The sequence below is a fragment of the Eptatretus burgeri genome, chromosome 18 (assembly GCF_056783735.1).
Source record: "Eptatretus burgeri isolate ZD-2024b chromosome 18, Ebu_testis_v1, whole genome shotgun sequence".
NCBI classification, from domain to species: Eukaryota; Metazoa; Chordata; class Myxini; order Myxiniformes; family Myxinidae; genus Eptatretus; species Eptatretus burgeri.
Window position 1 is genome coordinate 9,525,317 of NC_140978.1, and position 24,865 is coordinate 9,550,181.

The window sequence follows — 24,865 nt, forward strand, 5'->3', positions numbered from 1 at the left end:
CAAGAGGTGACGAAAAGGGTTGGCATCAGGAAGGGCATCAAACTGTAAAACATTGCCTCAAAAAGGGAGCCATCATGAGTACAGGCAAAGTGGAGAAGATTGTCATGGGGCCCGCAAGGCTAACCCCCACTCTCACAGGGAAAATGACCTTTAAAATGCCTGTTGTAATGATGACCGGGTACCAAGACGTCCCGCTTTGGAGCAACCCCGCTTTGATTGGACACCTGACCCTGACCCATGACATTTTTCATTATTATTCAAGTGAATTCAGAATGGATTTAAAATAAATTAAATTCAAATCAAATGGAAGATCAAATATAGGTACAAGTCCTGCATTTGAGTCATCAGAAGGAACCCGAACAAGCAAAAGGCAAAGATGAAGTCATCAGGAGGAACCTGGATAGGATTCACATTTCAACTGCTCCTCCTCTACCCTCAAACACATCCAGGCACAGCCAAGTGAACCTTATTCGAAAAAAAAAAAAAACTCTGGCTGCCAGACCATGTGTCTCATCGGTTTGAAATTAAAACACACATTCCCGATCACGACTGGATCATAATTGTGAAGTTTCACGTCGATTGATGAAGCGGTTCAAGATAATTTTTTTGTTTTGAAGATTTTCGCCCAATCCTATATCGGTACCAAACCTCGTGGCCTATCAATTATTTGTGAGTACCCTGGTATCCCAAAGGCTTGGGGGAACATTTATGTGGTTTCCCCGTGATCTGTCCAGCTGTTCTGGAGAAGATTTTTCAAAAAATAGTTTTTAGGGTAAATTTAATATGGCTGCCAAACCATGTGACCTATGACGTCAAAGGTGTGAACGTTTTGTCCCTCATGGAAAAGCGGTCATACGTGTAAAGTTTTGCCTCGATCTGTTCAGCCGTTTCAGAGATCTTTGAAGGTTTTTAACGAAATAAAAAACAAGATGGCTGACAAACCATGTGACCAATAACGTCATTAATACCTCCCCACGGAAGGTGAAGGAGGTGATGTTTTCACCTCTCTCCGTTTGTTTGTCTGTCTGTCTCTGTCTGTCTGTCTGTGTGCATGATATCTGAAAAAGTTGTGCATGGATCCGAATGAAATTTGGTGGGCAGGTTGGGTGTGTGACAAGGACGAACTGATTAGATTTTGGTGAAGGTCCGGATCAAGAGACTCTAATTTTTAGATCCTCGTGGAGGATCTCTAAGTCTTACTCACGTTGTTGTTCTTCATCTTCTTCGTGTGGACTTTTTTGTTTCACAGCCTGCAGTTTTCATCGAAACTTCCTGAAACTTAGCGTACAGATGTAAAAATACCCTGCACAGACAGTAACCATCTCCGATTTTTTAAAATTCCTCCAAGAAAAAAAGTTATGATGTCAAAATATCTCCGCTAATGGAAATCGCCTAAAAATTATCTCCGAAACAAGGCAAGCTTTTTGAATTCTGTTTGCGGAAATCGAACAGGGCATTAGCCGGAATGCATTACCGCACATATGATGCATCACTATGACGTCATATCAATTTTTATGACGTCATTCCTATTTTTTGACATTATTTCACAACCCAGAGTTTTCATCGGATCTTCGTGAAACTTGCCATGTATATGCAGAAAGCCAAGCATTTAATGGTATGAGAGATTTCCTTGAGCACCCACACAGTGAGCCTGAAAGCCTAAAACCTCTCATACGATGCATGCAGACCATCCCTTGCAGCACAGCTGAGTGTGAAAGGGGTTTCAGTCGAATGAGCAATGTATGCACGGACAAGAGATCTACATTGTTGTTGTTCAATGTAAGTAATTTGATGATGATCAGCATCAATGGGCTCCCTGTAAGTTTTTTTGAGCCAAGGAAGTACGTCACAACATGGTTGAGAAGCCATCGCTCTGCCAAACAAGCAAGGAGGCAAAGCACACCTCAGATGCCTGAGTACAAACATATTTGGAAAGTTTTGTAGACTACCAGGCTAGTTACCCCACCCACCCCCTTCTTACCTCCCCCCACCCCCATGAAGATTATGTGACTCGATTTAGGCCGAGGTCACATTTGCTCTACGGCGGCCGTACGCCCTCTGAATTGATAGAAACGTGCGGCGGCCGCAGAGAAACTGAGGTGGCCTCAGGGAGGCTCTACGCCGTTTAGCTATATTTTACAGGCCGTAGGGGCACCGTGGAATTATAGCGTGGAGTTATAACTTTTTTTTCATTTCTACATTCACCGTATCAATTCGACAAGCCAAGCTATGACGTAGATGTGTTCCACGTCGACCGAACGTAGGGCGTACGGTGGGCTTGCGTTATTCGTGCGGCTGCCGTAAGCTCTTCTCAATGAAAAATGAATTTTCCCAACCCCCAAAAAATTACGGCGGCCGCACTATTTCTATGGTCGCCGTACGGTGGCCTTGCGGTCTGTGTGACTACATGCGGGCAACGCAGGGTTGACGCATGGTTCCCCTACGCCCGCCGTGCACCTACGTAGGCCTCCGTGGCAGTCTGCGTCGACCGTGCGCTACCGCTAGAGATCGGAGTATAGGTGTTTGCCAATACACAGTGGTGCCCCAGAAACCCAATTTAATTCGTTCCAGGAGGCTGTTCGGATTGCAAAAAGTTCGGATTCCAAAAATATTTTCCCAATAAGAAATAATGGAGTGAATTAATCCATTCGTGGACCCCAAGAAAACCCACTTTCGAGGCACTTTAAACTGAAATTCCCCATGTTTAAGGTAAAATAAGATGAATAAATGACCTTCGGTGGCGGTGTCTTGTATGAAAACTGGTACAATCACCACATCCAAAGGTCCACACAGGCTCGAGCTCCAGCCTGGGTTCCGATCGCTCGCGCACTCTGCGAGAGCGCTGCCCCCAGGGCAGCTCATCAAACATGATGTCCGCAGAACCACAATCGCTTTCATCAAACGCATCGGGCTGACGTAATCATGGATATTCCAAATTACAACTGGTTTTGCTGTGAAATTCAATCCTTGCCCGACAGTCCGTCACACCACGTGATCGGATTGCTTTTTATCTTGCCAAAACGAAGTTTTTGCAAGATATGTTAGTCAGCTTGTATGTTTTTTTTTTGTTTTTTTTTGTTTTTTTGTTTGTTTGTTTATTTGTTTGTCTGTAATCACGTATAAAAAATTCTGCAGAGCACAGTTATCATTGGAAATTTTTGTAACTTCGCATATCAGAGGCCTATAGAGGTCCCTTTCAGTGCACAAAATTTTGAAGGTCAAGGTCAAAGGTCAAGATCACTTTGTCGCAAATCAGGGGAGTCGACGAAACCCTTATTTTTTGAGTAATTTTGATCGGATCATCTTCAAACTTCATGGGAATATAGTTCATGGTCTGGCGCTCAGCTGATTAATTTTTGGTGGCGATTGGCCTTGACCTTCATGGTTAGCGCCTGAGGTCAAACATATTTGACCCCAAGGTCAAATTTTCAAGTTTTAGGAACCATATCGTGTAGTACCTCAAATTGAACACCTCGATGAGTGCTTTCTAGATATGTCAAGCTTGAGACATTATGACGTCATTTGGTGACGTTATGAGGCAAACGCATGTTTTTCATGGTTACTCTGCAGAATGATTCTCATCGGAATCTCTCATAGGCAGATATTCCTCAAGGAGTCGCTCCTGGTGGATAGCAGCTCTGTTCACCTCAGTGTGACCTTAAAGAAGTCACACGTGGTCACCTTTTGGCAAGATACGGGTCACCCTGCGGGTGACATTGTTTTTATTTTGTTATTAATTAAAACACAAGATGATTAAAAAAACAAACATCACAAAACATACAAGCTGACTAACATATCATGCAAAAACTTTGTTTTGGCAAGATAATGAAGGTGAAAACACGAGGTAAGGCCGAAGTCACATTTGGCTCGGCGGCCGCAGGGTCCACAAAATGTACGGGCACTAGCAATTATAAAGCGGCCGGAGTATTTCCATGGTCACACAATGTAGCAGTCACATATGTTTTTATTTTTCGGGGAGCTGCACGGAGTATTTATAAATTGTGGAGACCGAAAACGTGGGGGTGCCGTACGTTCTTTGATTTGATGTCGCATGGTGACCTTAGGGCATTCCTGCAACGGCCATATAATTTTCAAGGCAGACGCAAGGTGCCCGCAAGGCGACCGCAGGGGGACCCTAAGCCGAACATGCGGCCAGACGGACGGTAACGAATAGGTTAATTTTTTTTTTTTTTTTAACCAGTTCTTTTGTTTCGGCTTGTCGAATTTCTACAGCGAATGCAGAAATGAAAAAAGTTATAACTCCGCGTTATAATTCCACGGTGACCTTACGACCTGTAAAATATAGCCATACAGCGTAGGGCCACCCTGAGGCCACCTCAGTTTCTCTGCGGCCGCCGCACGTTTCTGTCAATTCAGAGGGCGTACGGCCGCCGTATCCTCGCCGTAGAGCAAATGTGACTGAGGCCTAAAGTCTCGATCGACACACGAGAGATGCTTTCACGAGGACTTCCACCGACGAACTGAATGAACAAAGTGCGAAGATGCGGCTCAAACAGGTGGGGGAGGCACGTGAACAAACATGAACGCCACGTTGTGTTCGGTTTTTTAAAATGTATTAGGTTTTTTGGGCAAAATTTTCTCGAAAAAAATTGTTCGGATTCCAATTTGTTCAAACAATGGGGCGTTCGGATTCTGGGGGCACCACGGTATATTATAGTTATCGTATATTCAGTTATATATACTGTTATATTTTTATTTCAGTAAAAAAAAGAACTGGTATATATACCCATTCGTTACCGTCCGTCTGGCCGCACGTTCGCCTTAGGGCCCCCCTGCGGTCGCCTTGCGGTCACCTTGCGGTCGCCTTGCAGGCACCTTGCGTCTGCCTTGAAAATTATATGGCCGCCGCAGCGACGCCCTAAGGTCACCGTGCGACATCAAATCAACAACCGTACGGCACCCCCACGTTTTCGGTCTCCACAATTTATAAATACCCCGTGCGGCTACCCGAAAAATAAAAACATATGTGACTGCTACATTGTGTGACCGTGGAAATACTGCGGCCGCCGTATAATTGCTAGTGGCCGCAGATTTTGGAGACCCCACGGCCGCCGTTGCAAATGTGACCTCGGCCTTAGCAATAGTCCCATGCTCTTCTTGATCCTTATTTTGAATATGCATAGACGTTGATTTTCAAGATCACTGACTGGCATTTTATCTTTGAACTAATCACAAATATAATGTAAATATTTTTGTAACATTAATTTATATTTCTTTCACAATCCATCCCTTCTTGGCTTCATAGATGTTTGACTATATACATGACACCTTACTAGAATTTTTAATATTGATATTTTGAAACTCTGCATGTTTGCATACAATTGATGTTGTGCCCTTTTTATCGACTTTTTAATAGAAGATGATTTTAATATTTGTGTCATATAGTGTCATATTTTTTTTCTTTGTAAAACTTGCCACAATTCGGTCTTTAACTGCAATGGCAAGTGAATGAATAAATGAATGGTTTGGAAGACGAGTGAACATACTGTTTTAATTCGTATCCTCCAGCCATGCAAAATCACTAGGGATCACTAAACGGTAGAAAATCAGTCCAAAGCGTTTAAATCTTCCCAGCTGTAAATGTCATTCGCTGTTATAGTCTGTGTTGCTATAATTTGTTGATAACACATACTCAGTGTTGTAGAATGCTCTCAATTGTGTGTGGATGCATGTAGTGTAAGTGTTTGTGCCGTGATGCTTATGGGGTGTCGCTCAGGTACAGATGTGGCGAAGGCGGGGAGGGATTCGGGGATCATCACAGCATACTCACTACAAAAACCTAGACTACACCACTGCCACAATGCCTCCCATGGCTCGGAACCACCAGACTCCCTCCACTACACACTACACAACCCGCACATGGGCATCGTGCACCATCATTTCGTTGAACTCTGTGCACCAATTTCCAACCGGCATCTCACCTTGCTTTGCACTTGACTTACCAAACCACACCACTTCGACCATAAACGCCTCCGCACACGGGAAAAATATTCTCATACTACTGCATCACTACAATTCGCCACTCTATATGGAGGAGTACTGCATGACTCGGGCTGGCCTTGGGACTGCGTGATGCTTGGCCAAGCAGCAGACGTCAATAGCTCGACCGCATCTTGCTGGAGACATCTCGGGTGAGCACACGGAATTGATACAACCCTCGTTCAGTCGCCAGACCACAGCAAGACAGGGGCAACGAGGAGGGGTCGCAAGAAGGACGATCCTGGAGTTTGGTACAGGGCCCGGGTGTGCATTTTGGCTCATGAGAGGGGGCCCGTGAGTGGGGCGAAAGTCCGTTGCTATTCGACATTCAGACTGCACTCGGAGCACGTTCAGTGCCGGGGAGCCGGCTCAGGAAGCATACCCTATGTTGAGTCGGGAGCTTCGACCCGTACCGAAGCGGATGGGCAACTGAGACAATTTCCGGTCCCGGAATCTGGCAGGGCATGGCTAGGGCTGCTGTGGCCCAATAGAGAAGCGGGATTCGGGTCACAGCGTGTCGTTTTGGGTCATCACTCCACCCTTTGCCCAGGGCATACAAAAGGGGGAGCGCGGAGCTGTTAGCTCTCTTTTCTTCGTAACCTCTTCTTTGCTGTTTCCCCTTCGCTCGCTGTCTCGTTATTGGTGTCAGGACATGCTTCTTTCTCTCTGAGCTATATTTAATCTTCCGTGTGTGTGTGTGTGTGAGAGAGAGAGAGAGAGAGAGAGAGAGAGAGAGAGAGAGAGAGAGAGAGAGAGAGAGAGAGAGAGAGAGAGGGAGAGGGAGAGGGAGAGGGAGAGGGAGAGGGAGAGGGAGAGGGAGAGGGAGAGGGAGAGGGAGAGGGAGAGGGAGAGGGAGAGGGAGAGGGAGAGGGAGAGGGAGAGGGAGAGGGAGAGAGAGAAAGAAAGATGGAGACTAGGTTTAAGTTAAGATTGCTCGCCTTTTGTCACACCCCACAAATTCCTTGCTATCCTTGCTGTACATACAAATAAACCCAGTTCAATGTGCCACATACCTTTCCTTGCCATTGTAAATAAATGCTTGTATAGAAATGTTTCCAGCTCGTTTTTGTCTTTTTCCTCCATTGGTCCAGCATGGTTTGCACCCTAATTTAGCCGGGACATTACCCCCCTCCCCCCAACGATCTGTTTCCTAGCTAGTACGTGTTTGGCAGTCTCTCTCAGCTGCATCTGATCTGGTAAGGTGATCCGATTTGAGCAAAGTGCATACCGAGGGCGTCCCCCGGTAATTAGATCACATGACCTTTAGGTAAACCATATCAGATGGAGGACCCTAAGTCACGTGGTCGAGTTATTGGCATTCACGGTCGATTAATTAGCGACCTGCTGCGTCACAAAGTTATTAGTGTGCGACGCCTGCGATTCTGGAGTGTCTGGTGGGAACCCGAGGCAGTTCACCCCTCGTTTTCGCCCCTGAGCCTGGGTCCGCAACAATATATTGACACTTACAGATGTTGCAACAGTCTTGCAACCCCTTTGGGGCGAGACTAAAAAGTAGTCTTTAAAGAAGTTGGAAAAAAAAAAGTGTCAGAGCAGAACAAATGTGAGCAGGAAAATAATTCCAAAGTAAGGAGCATATTTTGATAAAAGCTTCGCAAGGACAATACCGTGATAAAGTGAATGCAGAGAGCATACGTGTAAAAAAGAGTGGCTGCTTATTGTTGGAACGACTTACTACACCAGTCACTTCTGCTGCGCAGAGCCGAAAAGTGGCAATTTTTCCTAAAATTGTTTGTTTCAGTGAGAATAATACGGATTATAGCTTCTTTATTTGTGCGATTACACAGTCAACCAAAATTATTTGATAATATTGTTGTGGGCCGGGGGTCGGTGGCAAGAACGACCGTTAGGTGGGGAAAATCGCGTTGTCTCCACCAGACTCCCCGGAATTATAGGCCGTCGCTCCGGATAACTCCGAAGCCGGTGGGTCGATTAATTGACCGTGAAACGCCAATATCTCGACCGCGTGGCGTAGGGTTAATTGTCGAGATCCCAATATAACGAAATGACCACGCAGTCTTGGCTACCGGGGATTCACGCCCTCGGCACGTCTTTCTCGAACCGGGTCACTCTACAGACTGCGGTGGAGTTCCAACTAGCGACGACCAACTCTGGCTCGGTTGCAGCCGAGCGGAAACTGCCAAAGCCGTGCCAGCTAGGATTAACGGATTATCGGGGATGAAACCCCGTCTGAACTCAGACCCGGACCATGCTGGACCAAATAAAGAAAGGACGGAAACGAGCTGGGAACATTTCTAATAATTTATTTACAATAAAATCAAAAGACCGAAGAGGCGAGACTTATCGCGAATATGCATTGCAGTATTTACAATGAAGAAATAAACACTTAAACAATTCTACTTACAGACGGGCCCACACACAGTCACACACACAAAAAGAAAAACGCCGGAGTTTTTATTGGACCCTCCAGCCGATGAGAGAGATGAGCTGGGGGTCAGAGTTCGGATGGGCACCTGTGGGTCATCGAAGGTCCCAGCCGCACGTGTGGGACTCGTGGCTCATGGCGGCAGCCGTGTGGAGCAATCGGAGCTCCGGGGCTGATATCAGGGTCGCGGACGGGACCCACCAAGGCTTCACGAACAGGCTGGTTCACTCACTCTCCAGCCCAACCACCGCCAACCAACTTGTAACCACTCAAGTACTCGAGATCTGCCAGCACCAACGCCAACGACAACCGAGTCTGCTCGGGGATATATATCTCCTCCCACACGGGGAGGGGCCTTGGCGAGAATCACCTCGCTGTCCGTCCATCATTGGCCTACGGCCGCACCCTACCGGGGCAGAGCCGTGGCCCCTGTTCGGAGACCCAATATTCTCCACGTGGCTTTGCTTGCAAAGAGTAACAGGGTCAACGCTGAAAAAGCCATACAAGAACTATGAGCCGAGGACTGGAACCGCGAGGCCCCCCCTCTCGGCAAGTCAAGGTACGAGCTGCCAACGGGTGGTGATAGGCAGGTTGGGTCATGTAGATGGGATGGTTGTTGGTTGTTAGATGGCTTGTTGGAGGGTTTGTTGGATATAAAACCTTACTAAAGGCATCACAACGCACACATTTAATCCTCCCGCTAAACAAAAGGATGTGGTCCTGACTACACACGTACTTACCAGCATAACTAACTTTGGGACCTGAATGTTGAGTGTGCATGGTTTCCAGATTCGTAACAATATATATATATATATATATATATATATATATATATATATATATATATATATATATATATATATATATATATATATATATATATACCAATTGATGTCCATAAACACCAGAACACTACTCGTCTTGTGATCAATGAACATTACAAGAGGTGCATTTGTAGTGCCATTTCCCAGCCGTACATTTGATAAACTCCACCATGAAAATAATGCTGTCGTTTATCTTGCTATGGCTGGCAGGATAGCCTCGAGGTATGTGCAATCGCTTAGCCTGGGTTCGAATCTCGACCCAGCTGTAAACTGTCACCCTGGTGCTTTGCATGCAGGGTGATGCATCAACGTGCATGCCGTCCACAGAAAGGACAATAAGCCGGAGGACACGTCTTCCAGCATCAGTCGTTGATGGACGTTAAAGATACCGCAGTGTCTTTCACAAAGATTTGGCGAATTATCGTCAACATCCTGAAAAAACATTCCAATTCCTACCTAAATCAGCTCTCAGTTGAACATCAGGTCTGGCTCGCTGGTTTGTGAAAAACTTGGGACAAAAACATTCCCTCGCTAACCCCACAATAAAGTAGGGAAAGCAGTCGTAGTAGTTGTAGTAGGAGTCTCAGTAATCAAAGTAAGTTTATTGCTGGGTGAAGTCACAGTGAGGACCTTTTTTTCAAAATGAACTAACATTGCTCAAAGAAATGTCCACTCAGATAAACGTTTGTTACATTCCTGTTGTTTCTCAACTCCACTTGGCTTGCCAAACATTTCCCCAAATATATTGGCAGAGTTCCAGTAAAAGCGACAATGCAGGCCAAAAGCCTCGTCTTATAAAATGTACGCTGGAATTGCAAGTAGAAGGGCTCAAATACAATTCTGATTGATTGTCTACTTTCAGAAAGCAGCACCCGCAATACCAAGGGGTTGATTCCTCATCCAACTGATGGCCCCGATCCAAAGCAGATCCATTTACAAAAAGCGTAGCTCATTGTGTGCTGATATTTTGGCCAAATACATGCTTTTGTTTCACCCCGAGTTGCTATGCCCACTTAAATGTCATGATCACTGCCTTTATGAGACAAGGTACCCCATGTCATGGTACATGTAGAAAGTGCATTGATGTTCCATAAAGGAACGTACATTTTGTCCTGCAATGCAGAAATGCAAATTGGCACGGGCACGAGGGCCGCTCACTGTTGTCACCCGCATCCGTGCTCGTGCAATTCAGTACACATGAGTAAATTTTTAAAATTCAAACAGAATTTCTTGGCAGGATAATTTTTGGCCATTAGGAGTGACCATTTCATTTTCATCAAAGTGGTGTTTCTGCCAAGAACTAACTTTCAATCCTCTGTGAAAGCCTCCCCTTTCCCCCATGCACCGACGTCACAACTGATGTGATACATGATTGTTCAACCAAGCAAGTCTAAGAGCGAGCTCAAAGGTTTCTGGGCAGCGAAGAACTCCTCTTTGTGGATGATTGCTTTGGTGGATCATCAAAATAAATATCTCCAAGAGATTGGTGATGTAATGGTTGGAGCATCCACTCTGAGTGAGAGGTCGACGGTTCAAAGCCGACCCTCAAAGTCGTACCAAGCACTTACAAAAAAAAAAAAAATCATATGGTATGTGTTGCTTCCTTACGAAATGCTCAGCATAAAAAAAGGAAAGACCTAATGGCCTCATAACACTGAAATTTCTTAAAAGGGAACTCGTGAAATGGTCACCAGTTTTTATGCAAATTCAGCCAGAGAGGTCGGCTTAACTGTCAGCATCCGAAACACAGATCGTGCATCAGACAGCTCCAAGCAAAGTGTACATTGAAAGAACAATATGAAACCTGTAAACGCGAGTCTTCCTACAGTCCAGAAGTTCACCCACCTGAGCAGTGTTATTCGTCAAGATGCGCTAATCGGTGCCAAGAGAGACCAACAAATCGGAAAAGCAGGCGCTGCCTTCGACGTCTGTTCAAATGAGTACAGAACGGCAAGACTCTTCAAAAGTCAACTTAGCACAGTGTACAAGGCAGTCTTTCTTACACAACCTTCCTCCATGACAGCGAATCCTCGACTCTCATCGACAAACGAGGACAATTAATCGCTTCCACGTGTGCTGCTCAGACGCATTCTCGGCATCACGTCGTATGACGATGCGACTGAGAAAAGTGCTCAAAGTTGCCCACGTTTATGGTGCCAGTGCTACTTCGAAGAACATTCAGCTCCGTCGGATAGGACAATTCCTTCACATCGTATGCAGAACCAAGTCGTATGTTGCGAACTCCCTCGAGTCAAATGCTACCAAGGAGGAAAATGTCTGAGATACGGCCATTAAACGCTCATTGAAGGAGTTCGGGTTCGACTGCGCGACTTTGGGGAAAGTTTGCCAGTCATCACATGCAATGGAGCCAAGAGCATCGATCAAACAAGTCGTCAAAATGATGAGAGGAAATGACTGGAGAGCATCCAGGAAAAGAATCACCGCAAGGAACACTAAGCGACATGTTCTCTGACGTTTAAGTTTGACATTCTTGCTGCTGAACCAACAACAAGCTCCATAATAAACTGTGGGACAGCTTTTGAACACACAAAGCAGCAGAAGATAATTCTGGTCTACAAAATGTTCCTTCATCATGCGCTAAAGTTTGGGAAGTGCTGGCAATTTTCATCTTTGTTTTTTTTTTTTTTTCAGCCGAACATCTCCATGACGTCACATATGAAGATTAGCATTGTTCATGTTATGGCTTTGTACACGAGACTACCCAGAAATCTCTGCACACTCACCCAGGGTTAATTGACCTCTCGAAGACATATTCAACCTCCTCCGACGTTGAACTTCCTTGTATATTACAGATATGCTTTCTTTACGACATCACGCTCGAAAAAATATTCAAAGGAAACACAAGAGCAAGTCTTGTGGGAGTGTGTGTGTGTGGAGGTGGGGGGGGGGGATCAGTTATTGTTTTCTACCTGTTGGTGACTCCAACTCCATCGAAGGCCCTCCTCCGCTCGTCATTCGTTCCAAAACAATGCTGGCTAGTCATAATTTCCAGAAATATTCCTGAACACTAATAAAGCCTTTTGTGGGGGAAACAGAATGCTGTTTACTGCAGCAAAGCCAAATGGGTCAGACACCAAGGCCAGCCTGAAGATTATAGGAAACGAAGATTACACTACTGGAATTTCACGACTCATTGAAAAGTTATTTACACCACTCATACATTTTTGGTGGAGGCAACAAAAGAAGAAGCGCGCATCACCGATGCCAGAGGGAAAGTACAAACAGAGAGACAAGGTTTCTGGGAGTCGACCAAGGTCGATGAGGATGTGATGCAGGGGAAGGGAAATTTCATTCTACAATCTTTCGTGGTTTGGAAGTAAGCGACTCACAAAATATAAGCCTTTCCCAGCTTACATGCATTACGGTATGTATACTCAAACCTCTGAGCTGTCCAGCCTGGGTTTGAATCTCGGCCCAGATAAAAACTGTCATCCTGGTGTTTCGCGTGCAGGGCGGTTCATCAATGTGTGTGCCGTTCCTCGGATGGACGTTAAAATGGATATCCCATCTGCTGGCATTAGTTAGTGGTAGTTAAAGGTCCCATGGTATCATTCGTGAGTAATAGGTTGAGTTATCACCAACACCCTGAAAAATATCACCGACACCCTGCAACCCCAAGAGGTAGGAATAGTTGTGGTTGGTAAAGACTCATCGTATGTTTGACAAGATACAAGTACTGTATTGTGATAATTGAGATGTTTCTGCAGCCATAACAACTTTTTTCCCCCATGACAAAAGAAAAAATTGTCGGGAAACTACGCTTCACCTCAAACCAATGAAAGATACGCTTACGACGAATCCTTGTCTACCAATTTGGAGAACATATAAAGCAGGCCAATCACCTGGAATATGTCATTCAGTACTTCCAAGTGCAACACCAGAACATATGGATAACTCTTTAATTAACACCACCACTGAAGGTGGATGGGAGGTTATGTTTTCAACCCTGTTTGTTTGGCTGTGAGTAGGGTATCTCAAAAAGTTATGTATGAATGCGGATGAAACTTGGTAGACAGGTTGGATGTGTGACAAGGACCGAAGGATTAGAATTTGGTGAGGATCCGGGTATTATACTTTTTAAAGTGATTCTTCACAATTGAGAGATCGGGCCAAACACGATACACAGCATGAAACTTCAAAAAAAGTTGTGAACAGATTTTGACAAAACTTGGTGGATGAGTTGAGTAGGTGACAAGAACAAGCCGATTATATTTTGGTTAAGGTCCAGATGCAGATCCAGCCTATCGACGGGAAATAAAACATAAACGGTTCAGCCAAGCAAAAGTGTGCGCTCGAGGGCCGTTGTAGTTTAATGCTGCGATCAACCTCCGGCTGTGTGCAGTCTTTGGAGCTTCTTGGTACTAACACTCTGCCAAGACCTTGAATGGGCTGATCACATATCCAAGCTGGCCTTCAGGGAAGTGAGGCACCAATTGAATCTTTCAAAGCACAAATTCATTTCTCAGCCACTCTCAGCTTCGAACAGCGTACAAAACCTTCATCCGCAGTGCCGCCGAGAATGGATGTTATTTGTGAGCTGGTGCTGCTAGATCTCACCTTGCACACCTAATTCGAGTTACCCAATAGGACGCTAACGTGCAAGGTCTACTTTTCTCCAACCACAGACAGTTCACTGACCGAACAGGTTTTCATTGCCTCATTTCCAGTCTTGCCCACCTGCCAGGTCAGGTATGGGAGCTTGCCCCGGAGCAGCCAACCACTGCGTCCACTTTCCGCCAGTACTCCAGGGGGCTCCTTCTGGACATCCCCCAGGCATATTCCAGGCCCATCCCCATCTCTTTCAGATGCCGATCAACCTATGCAACCATGAGGCACGTGGTTAGCCCGTTGGCCTCCTCGACTCACGAGATTCCCTCGCTGAGAAAATCTGATCAGCACAATGAGCATCATGAAAACGAGCCACATGTCCATACAGTTGCAGCTGATGCTCACGGTCTATTCAGGTAACAAACCTCACCTGAATCTGTCTCTCAGATCCTTGGTCAAGAGTCCAAGTCTCACATCCGTAGAGCAAAACTGGAAGCACCATGGACTGAAACTCAGACCTTCATCCTCCTGCATAGGTAGCAACAGTGCCACACTCCAAGATCCAGTGAATCCATGACTCACCAGGCCCGACCCAGACGTCTATTGACCTCTGGCTCACAACCTGCTGAGACATGAATATCACTGCCAAGGTAAGAAGTGAATCTCTCCGTGACCTCAACATCCTCACCACAAACAGGTACAGAGAAGATAGCAGCATCCAAGATGTCATTGAAAGCCTGGATCTTAGTTTTGACCCAGGAAACCCGTAATCGTAGAGGCTCCGACACCTCATTCAGTGCCTTGAGGGCTCTCATAAGGATATAATCTGCAAAATCCAGGCCAGAGATCTTGACATTCCCAAACGATACACCGCAGCATCATCTCTCTGACATCGTCCCCAGAATCCAGTCCATGCAAGCATTGAAAAGTGTGGGGACCAGTACACACCCCTGATAAACTCCAATAACAACTGGAAATAAGTTGGAAATGGAAGCACCACACCTCACAGCACGTTCAGTACCAGAGTATAGCTCAGAAATGAGATTGATCAGTTTTGGTGGCACCCCATGAAGACCTATAATCCACCAGAGGGCATCCCGATTTACTGAATCAAATGCTTTCTGGAGATCAACATAGGCTGCGAGCAGCCCCTGCCGAAACTCTCGCCTGCGTTCAGTGAGGAGCCGAAGAGCAAAGATACGGTCAATCGTTGACCTCTTTGGTGTAAAGCCTGACTTCTCTGGGTGCTGGTACCAAAGCAGGTGGTGGCGAACTCGATCAAGAATTATCCGAGCAAAAACCTTGCTTGAAACTGAGAACAGCATTACCCCTCAGTAGTTGTTTCAATCCTGGTGATCACCCCTTTCCAGAGAGGGACAAAAAGGCCCCTCTTAAGTCAGTTGGGATGATGCTTGTGTTCCCAACAGAGCACAGAACTGAATGCAACGACACGAGTGCAGCATTTCCACCAGCCTTGAAAAGTTCAGCATGGATACCACAGATCCCAGGAGCTTTACCCCGTTTCAACTGGTTCACCTCAACCTGTGTTTCCACAAACGAAGGGGGTTCACAGTTGGTTGGGTGGTCAGCAATAGGGATAGTTACACCCCTGGCGTCGAACTCAACAGCTGGTGTGTCAGCCAGTCCAGTGGCTCAAAGTAACCGGCCCAGCGAGCCTTCACTTCAGACTCCTCTGTCAAGAGCCCACCACCCTCCGCTGTAACTGCAGTACACCAAGGGACAGGCTTGGCGGAACGCAATGCATAAATTCCTCTGCAAGCAGGACAATAAGCACTTGACCACAGGTGATGCTGTACCCCATCACAGATTCCTCACACATGGGCCTCCTTGTACACCCTCAGTGCTCATAAAGTTTTATGCCTCAACTCCCAGAACAGCTCAGCGGTGCCATTAAGCCTGGTCCTGCGACTCTGTTCAATGGTATCAGTGTCCCTTGGGAGACAAAGTTCTTCTTCGCCTGATGGCGGATTCCAAGACATCCACCGGTAACATCAAGGATGGGGTAGTCTTGAAGATACTTCTCAACTCTTCAGGATTCCCCAAAACACCCAGAACCCTCCCAAATCCCCACTCATCCTGGTCACAGACTCCTCAGCAACCCCGTCATCCTTGAGCTTGCCAACATCCAGCCTAAGATGGAATGGTACCATTCTCCTGGATTTAAGCTGCAACTTCAGAGTTGCAACAACAAGCCTCTGGTTGGTATTGAGGAACTGAGCACTCCAGAAGACCCTGCAGTTCTGAATTATCCTCCAGCACCCATCAACGAGCACATGGTCAATCTCCTTTGCCACACCACCAGCATTGGAATAAAGTCCAGCGATGAGGCCATAGGTGCTGAACACAGGAACAAGCCAACCTAAGTCCACAACTTCTTCCAAAGTCAAGGAACTTACTGCTTTTCTGGTTCAGAATTCCAGGCCCATGGGGACCAACACATGTCTCATAACCAGCCCCATCAGTGCAGCTCGAGGCAATGAAATCCCCCAAGATGAGAAGAGTATCTCACCTGGAGCACTGATCAACCAGAGTCGAGTATGGCATAGAAGTCCTCCTTCACGGTGAGATCTCCCACCTCAGTCGAAGTATATACAGAAACCAGGGAAACGACACCCAAGGAGTGACGAATCCTTAGTCTCATGATACTGTTGCGGGCCGGCGGGGTCAGGTGAGAAGACCACAAGGTGGGGGGAGCTACGTCGATTCCCACCAGACTCCCCGGAATTGTAGGCCGTCGCTCACGGATAATTCCGTGACGCGGCGGGTCGCTTAACCGACCGTGGACGCCAATAACTCAACCGCGTGACCTAGGGTCCTCCCGCCTATGGAATCGGGTTACCTAATTAACCATGCGGTTTAACCACCGGGGAACCACGCCCTCGGTACGCCTTGTCCGAACCGGATCACTCTACCGGATCGGATCACCTTTCCGGATCGGATGCAGCCAAGCGACACAGCCAAGGACATACCGGCTCGAAGGAACGGACCGTTGGGAATAAAGACCCTGCTAAACCTGGATTCGAACCATGCTGCACCAATGAGGGAAAAGACAAAGGCGAACTGGGAACATTTCTGCAAGAATTATTAATTTACAACAAGCGAGGAAAAGCATGTGGCACACAAAGGTTTATTGGGTATGTAACGCAGGGAAAGAGGAGAGGGGTGTGGGGGGGGGGGGGTGCGACAATTATACAAGCAACGTACTAAAGCAGACACAGTGCAGACTTGATGTGAGATTATTCACAGTAACAACAATAAAAGATCTTCTACAGGCTTACTTAAGAGACAGGTGCCAGCACACTCAGACACACACACAGAAAAAGAAACCCCAATGAAAAAGGGACTTTTGCAGCCAGGGAGGGAGGGGGTTGAGGTTATAGTTTTTGGTACCTGGGTGTTTCGGGGGAGGGATGCTACGTGGTGCGGCACCCGACAATGGCCGCATTGTTCTGGCCACAGCCGCACATGTGGAGATCGTGTTCCGAACAGGAGGAGCTTGAATGGCGAAGGGAGGAGTCGAGGGCGAGGGTGGAGCAGTAGGCGGGACCAGGCAGGAGGCTTGGTCGAGAAGCAGGAAGCGAGGTCATGTGGGAGGAAACGAGGAACAGAAGACGGGCCGTCGAGGCGAGACGTGGATGGAGTTGAGGACAGGAGACACAGCGTGAAACACACACACTCACATCACAACCCTCACGGAGAACTCCGTGTTTTATAGAGCCCAGAGCTCGGGGGAGGGGCCATGCCGAACCCGACGTCATTGCCCAAGTCAGCGTTCCGACTGGCCCCGACCCTCACGTGGTCCGCCATCCTGGGCCGGGTTTCGGCCAGATGCCGGTATAGCCCGCCCACCTGGGTGAAAAAGCATACGTGACACGCCGCACATCTGGCCTCGGGTAGACGGTGATGCAGCCCAACCACCTTACTGTGTGACTCAAAAAAATTGAGATGATCCGGGTGGATACTTAATTACAGCGGCTTGACTGAACTTTCCAACCCAAATGTTCGACTGCACGTCACATTTTTAAAAAAATGCTTTTATTCTTCTGTGCATCAGATTATTTTCACTAAAATGTATTTACAAATGGGGCACAGTAATATAGATATAATAGTATCAAAATTGAAAACATGCATGGCTTTGGTTTAGCATAATTTTGCATTTTTGTCCGACTGCACGTCACACTTTTTTGAATTTGATTAAAAAATTAATTTTCTTAAAAATATTTTAAAATATTTTTCCAGATATTTGAAAAATATTCCATTAATTTAGAAGGCAGTTAAAACAGTTTTGGAGAATTTACAGAGCTTTTTGTTACTCCCAGAATTGATTGAATTGAAAATTTACGTCCAAGAATTTGTTCGATAAATCTTCTTTTAGTGCTTTTCAGCATCTGACAGTCATTGAATGGAGCAGTAATAAAAAAATAGGAATGTATTATTTCTTAATAATCCCAGAAATTGGTATTTTGATTACTAGATTAGTTGCTAGAATAAGTTACATACTATGACCTTTATTTATTTTGCCAAAAAAGAAAAAAAAGAAAATTCGGTAATTTCATTGAAAACTCACAAAACCATCAGAATAGGTAGGTACCCCTTCTTCAAAGTATCATATTTCGGTATATATATATATATATATATATATATATATATATATATATATATATATATATATATAATTAAGCTATACGGTTTTTTGTTCTGAACTCAGTTAGACTTACACTTTCAGGAAAATGTAGTGAGAAGGCAATGGAACAAACTTCATTTTTTGACATTTTTGAAACAGAGTGGTAACCACTTACATATGCGCTTAGCCCTGTTGAAATTGCACAAGGACTGACGAGTGGGAACATGGATAATTTTTTTACATGACGCTGCCAATGTTAAATCATCCACGTATTCCCATCTCCTGATGTCAGATGACTGAAGGGCATTGTTGATGACAGCCACAAAAAAATGAGCAGCCTCAGACATGAGCCATGTTCGACTCTATCTGTGACTGTTGAACGTATACAAAGTTGTCTCTTACACCGTATTTGCTGAACACAGTGCTTAAGAAAGCTGCACATCCATTGGATCAAGGAAGGTTTTGTTCCCATAGTATACAGTTTGTTAATAGCTACTGTATGATCCACTGTCACACACCCAACCTGTCCAACAAGTTTTATCCGAACCCGTCCACAACTTTTTGAGATATCATGCTATATATCATTTTTGGCCCTATCTCTCAATGGTGAAGAATCACTCCTTCATTGTGAATGGGAGGCGTGGGGGTGGTGGGGATGAGAAAAGTCTCGCAGGTTCAGGGATATCATCAGGGTGTTAAAATAGAAATAGGGGCAATGCCTCTGCGCTCACCTGATGGAAGCCAGGGAACCACTGGTAGGCATTGATGACCCACGAAATATGCAATGAAGAATAGAGTAAATACCTATTTTTGGGGGGGGCAAACCCCTGATTTTTTTTAAATGCCGTGAAAAAACTTGAGTACATCATGGGCGATGAAGGTTGTGATCAAGTTTCATCGACATAGTGTGTGTGGTTTTGGAGAAGAAAGCAACTTCCTGTTGTGGGGGTCAAACCTGGACCCACTTTGACCCCCCCATAGACCCTGATTTTTTTCATGCTGTGAACCAACTTTGGAACATCACAGGTGGTGAAGGTTGTGGTCAACTTTCATGTAAATTGTGTGTGTAGTTTGGGAGAAGATCCGAGTGTGTGTGTGTATATATATATGTATATATATATATATATATATATATATATATATATATATATATATATGTATATATATATATGTATATGTATATATATATATATATATGTATATATATATGTATATATATATTGTTACGTTTGAGGGGGGGTATGCATTCAAAGGGTAATTAGGATGTTTAATTAGGTATGCCATGCTGTTCGAGTTTACCAGGATCTCGATGTAATAAGTAGCAATTCAGTGGTGATAAGTTGTCTAGTAAATGTTCATTTCTTCAAGGGGGAGATGATAATTGTCACGTAATTAGATAGGGACACGGGATAGGGTAAGTGTGTCTGCGTAAACCCCTTTTTGGTATTCTCTGGAGACTGGCCGTGACGTCACAGGACAGTGCAGCGGATGGCTCCGCCCCGTGATCACGATTGGCGGAAGGCGATGGCGGTGGGCCAATAAACGGCTCGATTGAAGTGACGAGGACAGAAGGATAAAAAGGTTCTGTTCGGGGTCGAAAAGGAAGAGGAAGAAGATTACAACCAAAAGATCGTGGTTTTTTAGGTGTGGAAGCTGTGGCGGCAGAGAGCGTCCTGGTTGTTGTGCTGAGTCGATCGTGTTCTTGATCGTGCCTGGGAGCCTTGCTGAGCCTCGTGCCTCGCTTTGGTTGGCTCTGGGGTTCTGCTGACTCGGAGTGCGGGGTCGGGCGGCGGGCGGATCTGCCTCCCTCTCCTGCTCGCGGCTTGGCGCGGGAGCTGGTTCCCTGGCGGCTGTGGGCGGACTTGGGCCAGGACCAGGAGGTCGACAGCACCGCGGTTTCTCCTGCCCCCCCCTGGCGAGAGCAAGGCCGGCTCGTCCGGCGCCGATCCAGGGACAGTTGCGTCCACACCACGGTCCAGCCTGACCACCAGAGATAGCTACGTTTTGTGTGTGTGTGTGTGTGTGTGTGTGTGTGTGTGTGTGTGTGTGTGTGTGTGTGTGTGTGTGTGTGTGTGTGTGTGTGTGTGTGTGTTTGGCGCCTTAGAGGGATTGAGAACTGTATATTCATTGGAATTGTCTGTGTTTTTCCCCACGCCCGATCCCACACCATCCCGTCAAATCGCCCCGGATCCCTCTTCTTGCCGAGTCTTGTTATTTCTGGTAATTATAAAAAACAAATTAACATCATCAACTCAGTGAAAAGTGACTCGTGCCACCTTCCTCGTCCCGTTTGCGGTAGAGCGATTAGAACCGCCATGTTTGGGTTATAAACAAATAAATCGCCTCCATCGTTTCGGCTCATTCTACGTTGGCGGGACTGTTCAAGTCCCGTGGACGTCACAATATTTATATATATATATATATATATATATATATATATATATATATATATATATATATATATATATATATATACATATACAGTGGACTAGGCGTAAGTCGTCACCATCGGGACCGAGAAAAAAGTGACGACTTCGAAATGTGACGACTTACGCGTATGCGAACATTCATGATGACTGTGGGGTGAAGGATGAAGTTGTGCGTGGCCTGGACATGTATGTGTGAGAGCCGGCTATTGTACCAAAAGGAAAACACAATCCTCGGGGCATAGGTGGGGGTTCATTGGTGAGTTGGAAAGTGATCAAGCAAAGATGGAATTCATGAATCACTTTATCAAAAGTAAATATCATGAACAACTGTAAGACAACAACTTCGCCTGATTATCACCATGATGGGATTGACCAACGAACCCCAGAGACTTTTCTGGCAGCATCTGCCAGAAAAGCCCAGTCTCATCGGCATTGTACATGTCCCGAGGCTGATACCTTTCCAAGATGTCTTTCAATTTGCCATCCTTCCAGTCGTGCACCACTGCCGAATCCACGCTGCCTCATTCGCCGCACTTCTTGACCTTGCCGATTCCCCACCTCACTTTGAATCTGTCTATCCAGTGCATCGGCAAGGTCTCGGCATCATCATGCCCGAGGTCCGCAGTGAATTTACGTGCCTTCAGCAGCAACATTTCATCGTCCAACCGAATATTTGGCTGAGCCGACATTTGCCGAAACCAGATGATGAGCGTGTCATCGACATCTTCAAAGGACACACATTTCACGCGTTTCACACTTACTACCGGCCTCGCGATCTTCTCCACTTGTCCAAATATCTTGCCCTTATTCTTCAAGATATTATTCAATGTCTGCCGTTTGATGTCGAACTTCTCAGCTCTGGCTGTTTTCTTCATCAGTGGATTTGCCTCGCAAAACTGGATAATGTCGTATTTTTCTTGGTAGGTTTTAGTTGTAAGCTTACGCTTAGTCGCCATTGTCCTGCCTGCAGTGCGATCAACGTGTGTACGCAGTTATAAATAGCCTATCACTGGCGGTGTAAACCAATGAGCGAGCATCACGATTCCATGAAATCGGGCTTCTCACGAGGCAGCAGTTCCGTGTGACGAGTTAGGAGTGGTAATTTACTTGAGTTTCCATTACGCGGGAACGGACAACATCTGACGACTTAGACGAAGTGACGACTTAGAGATGACGACTTACAGAGGGATGACCCTTTATTCAAAGGGATTTAACACGAGATAAATTCGGGACTTTTTGACGCTGCCGACTTTGGCGAAGTGACGAGTTACACGCTGCCGACTTACACCTAGTCTACTGTATATATATATATATATATATATATATATATATATATATATATATATATATATTTGTGGATTTGGAAAGCTATCGCACTCAACATTCAGGTCCTTTAGCTCAGTTATATCGGTAAGTACATGTTGCCAGTTAGGGTCCCGACCCTGGTCTAATGGGTAATTAAATGTTCCTGTGCTGTGAAGTTGTTTTAATAATTAGGTTTTCTTTTAGTTATTTTTTTACACCACCAACTACATCATCGACTCCACCGCTGACCGCACTGCATCGCCCTCGCCTTCGCTTTACTCCAAGTGATGTCACCACGCCACCGTGGCGGATCGGCGGGGAGCCGGCGTCTTCCGCGCTCTGCCTCCGACCCAGCACCGTCTCCATTAACCACGTGGTCTGAGGAGAGGCCGTAGGCAGAGCCACGAACGCCCCCGCTGGAGACTCCGTCCAAGGGAGGGAGTGCCCCGCCCATCGCGTGCCTGTCCAATCGGGCGCGGACGAGGAGTCACATGCGGGCTCCGGTTCAATGGGAGGGTGAGTGGGGAGGAGCGAAGGTTCGTTGAGCGGGAGGGGGGAGAGAAGGTGTGTTCTGAGGAGGGGAAGGTGGTTCCTGAGTCGGCTGGGTTTTTTCCTACGGATAAGGATTTCAAAAGAGCGTACGTACACAAAAAGCGCTGTTCTGAGGAGATTTTCGTTCCCATCGTTCGTTCGAACGTCGTTTGTTCCCTGCTTGTTTCTCCCGTTTTTCTTCTCTGCCCGGCTCATCACCTTGGCTTCTGGGGCGACCTCGTCCCGGCCCCAGAGCTTCGCGTCGTCGCCTTCCGCCTGGCTGGGACGGCGACACCAGTCTCACGACCAGGGGACGTCCAGCTGTGTGCTCGTGGCCAGGTCAGCTACCCTGACCCTCAGCCCGACTGTCCTCCGGGCTGGAGGTCCCATTAAAGACCCAGGGGGTCCATTTCTGTCTGGGTGTGTGTGTGTCTGTGTGTGGGCCCCGTCTAATAAGTAGTGAACAGTATAAGTGCCTGTGCTGTATATTATTTGCCTTGCTTTTTATTCGGTATAAATCTTCCCTTGCGTGCTCCCGAACAATTCCCTCATTATTTGCAATAAAAACCCCAATTGTTAAATGTACTCAGCTCGTCGTGTCGTTTCCTTCATTGGCTAAGCATGTCGTGCGTGTGAGGGATTAGTCGACCATTGCCAGGGTCCCAAGATAATCGGGCTGGTGGAATTCGGCGATATCACCGCTCGGTTACGCACACGGGACGGGCCGCTTAAGCGGCTCGCTTCCGAACGAGTTCCGCCGAGGGTGAAGTACCCCGGAAGCTGGATCACGTGGGTACTTAGGTAAGTTGAAGTTGGCAATTAACTGTACCCCACGTGATCTCCCCATTGGCGTATTTCGGTCCGAAAACTACCAGGACCCGTCGACCCAGGCTTACCCGGGCCGGTGATCTGTAAATTCCGGGCGATCGAGCCGAGACGGCCACACTTCTTCATCGAGAGTCGTGCTCATGGCGACGTGCCGGCGGGAAACCACACCATTATGTATATGTATATATATATATACACTGACTGACACACCGCGCGATGCTAATACCTCACCTGAACTATGTTCCAGGTGCAGATAAAAATGGGGAAAATTGTGTTTTTTGGGGTGTTGGGTGAGGGAGGTGTTCAGGTGAAGAATATACAACACCGGCCACATACTGTCCTTTGAAGAGACCCTCTCACAAACATCACACTCCGTACACACTTTGCACAATCACCCATCCAAACTCAAACTACCTAAAGGTCTTATGAACATCCCCATACCCCTATATCTCCATAACTTCCTGGTACCAATCTAATTCTAATTTAAACTTATCTACTTTTTCTGCTGCCACTGCCTTTCCAGGGAGAACCATTCCATGCATGAACTAATCTCTGAGTGAAAGTCCCCTGCCTTACTACCGACCATATTAACTCTCCTCTTCATTACTCTCAGGCTATGGCCTCTGGTCCAGTCACTGTTGATTCGGCCGAATCATTAATCTGCATTTGTTATTCCCACGCTTTATTGAAAAAAAGAATGGGGGGAATTGTAATCAGCTCTGTCTGTCTGTCCGTCTGTCCGTCCGTCCATCCATCCATCCCACTATCTCTGACTAAACTGTTGTGCAGAACTTTACCAAACTTTGTGGTTATGATCACCACATGGTAAGAAGGTGTGAGAGCAGTATCATTTTTGGCCCAACCCCCTGGGGTCCTGGTGTGGGGTTAAAAGGTCAAACACCAAAAAATACAATCACGGGCACATTTTCAAAAAAAACTTTGCATCTGCAAACAGCATTGGGGGAAGCAAGAAATATGGAACCATTTTGGGGGATTTGACCCCCGGTTCATGCCTCAGGCGACTTCGCTCGAGTTTTGTTTGTCGATAAACTACCCTTCATAACCCTAAACATCTCTATCATATCTCCTCGTAACCACCTCCTTTCTGGCGTCTAAAGCCCTGTCTCCTTCAGCCGCTCCTCGTCGCTGAGTCTAGCTCAGCCCGGAATCAATCCAGTAGCCCTGCGCTGACCCCCCTCTCCCTGGTAGCCACATCGTTCCTCAGATGCGGGAACCAAAACTGCACACAGTGTTCTACATGACGGCTCACGAAGTTCCTGTGCAGTGTACTCTCGTGATGTATAATTAATCAACCGATGAATACAACCTA

General features: G+C 46.4%; 1 protein-coding gene across 4 annotated transcripts in view; it reads right to left on the bottom strand.

Moving 5' to 3' along the window:
* The window catches only part of LOC147008558 (RING finger protein 150-like), a 43,878-nt gene that overhangs the window by 17,215 nt on the left and 1,798 nt on the right, over nucleotides 1-24,865 (bottom strand). The window lies entirely within an intron of this gene.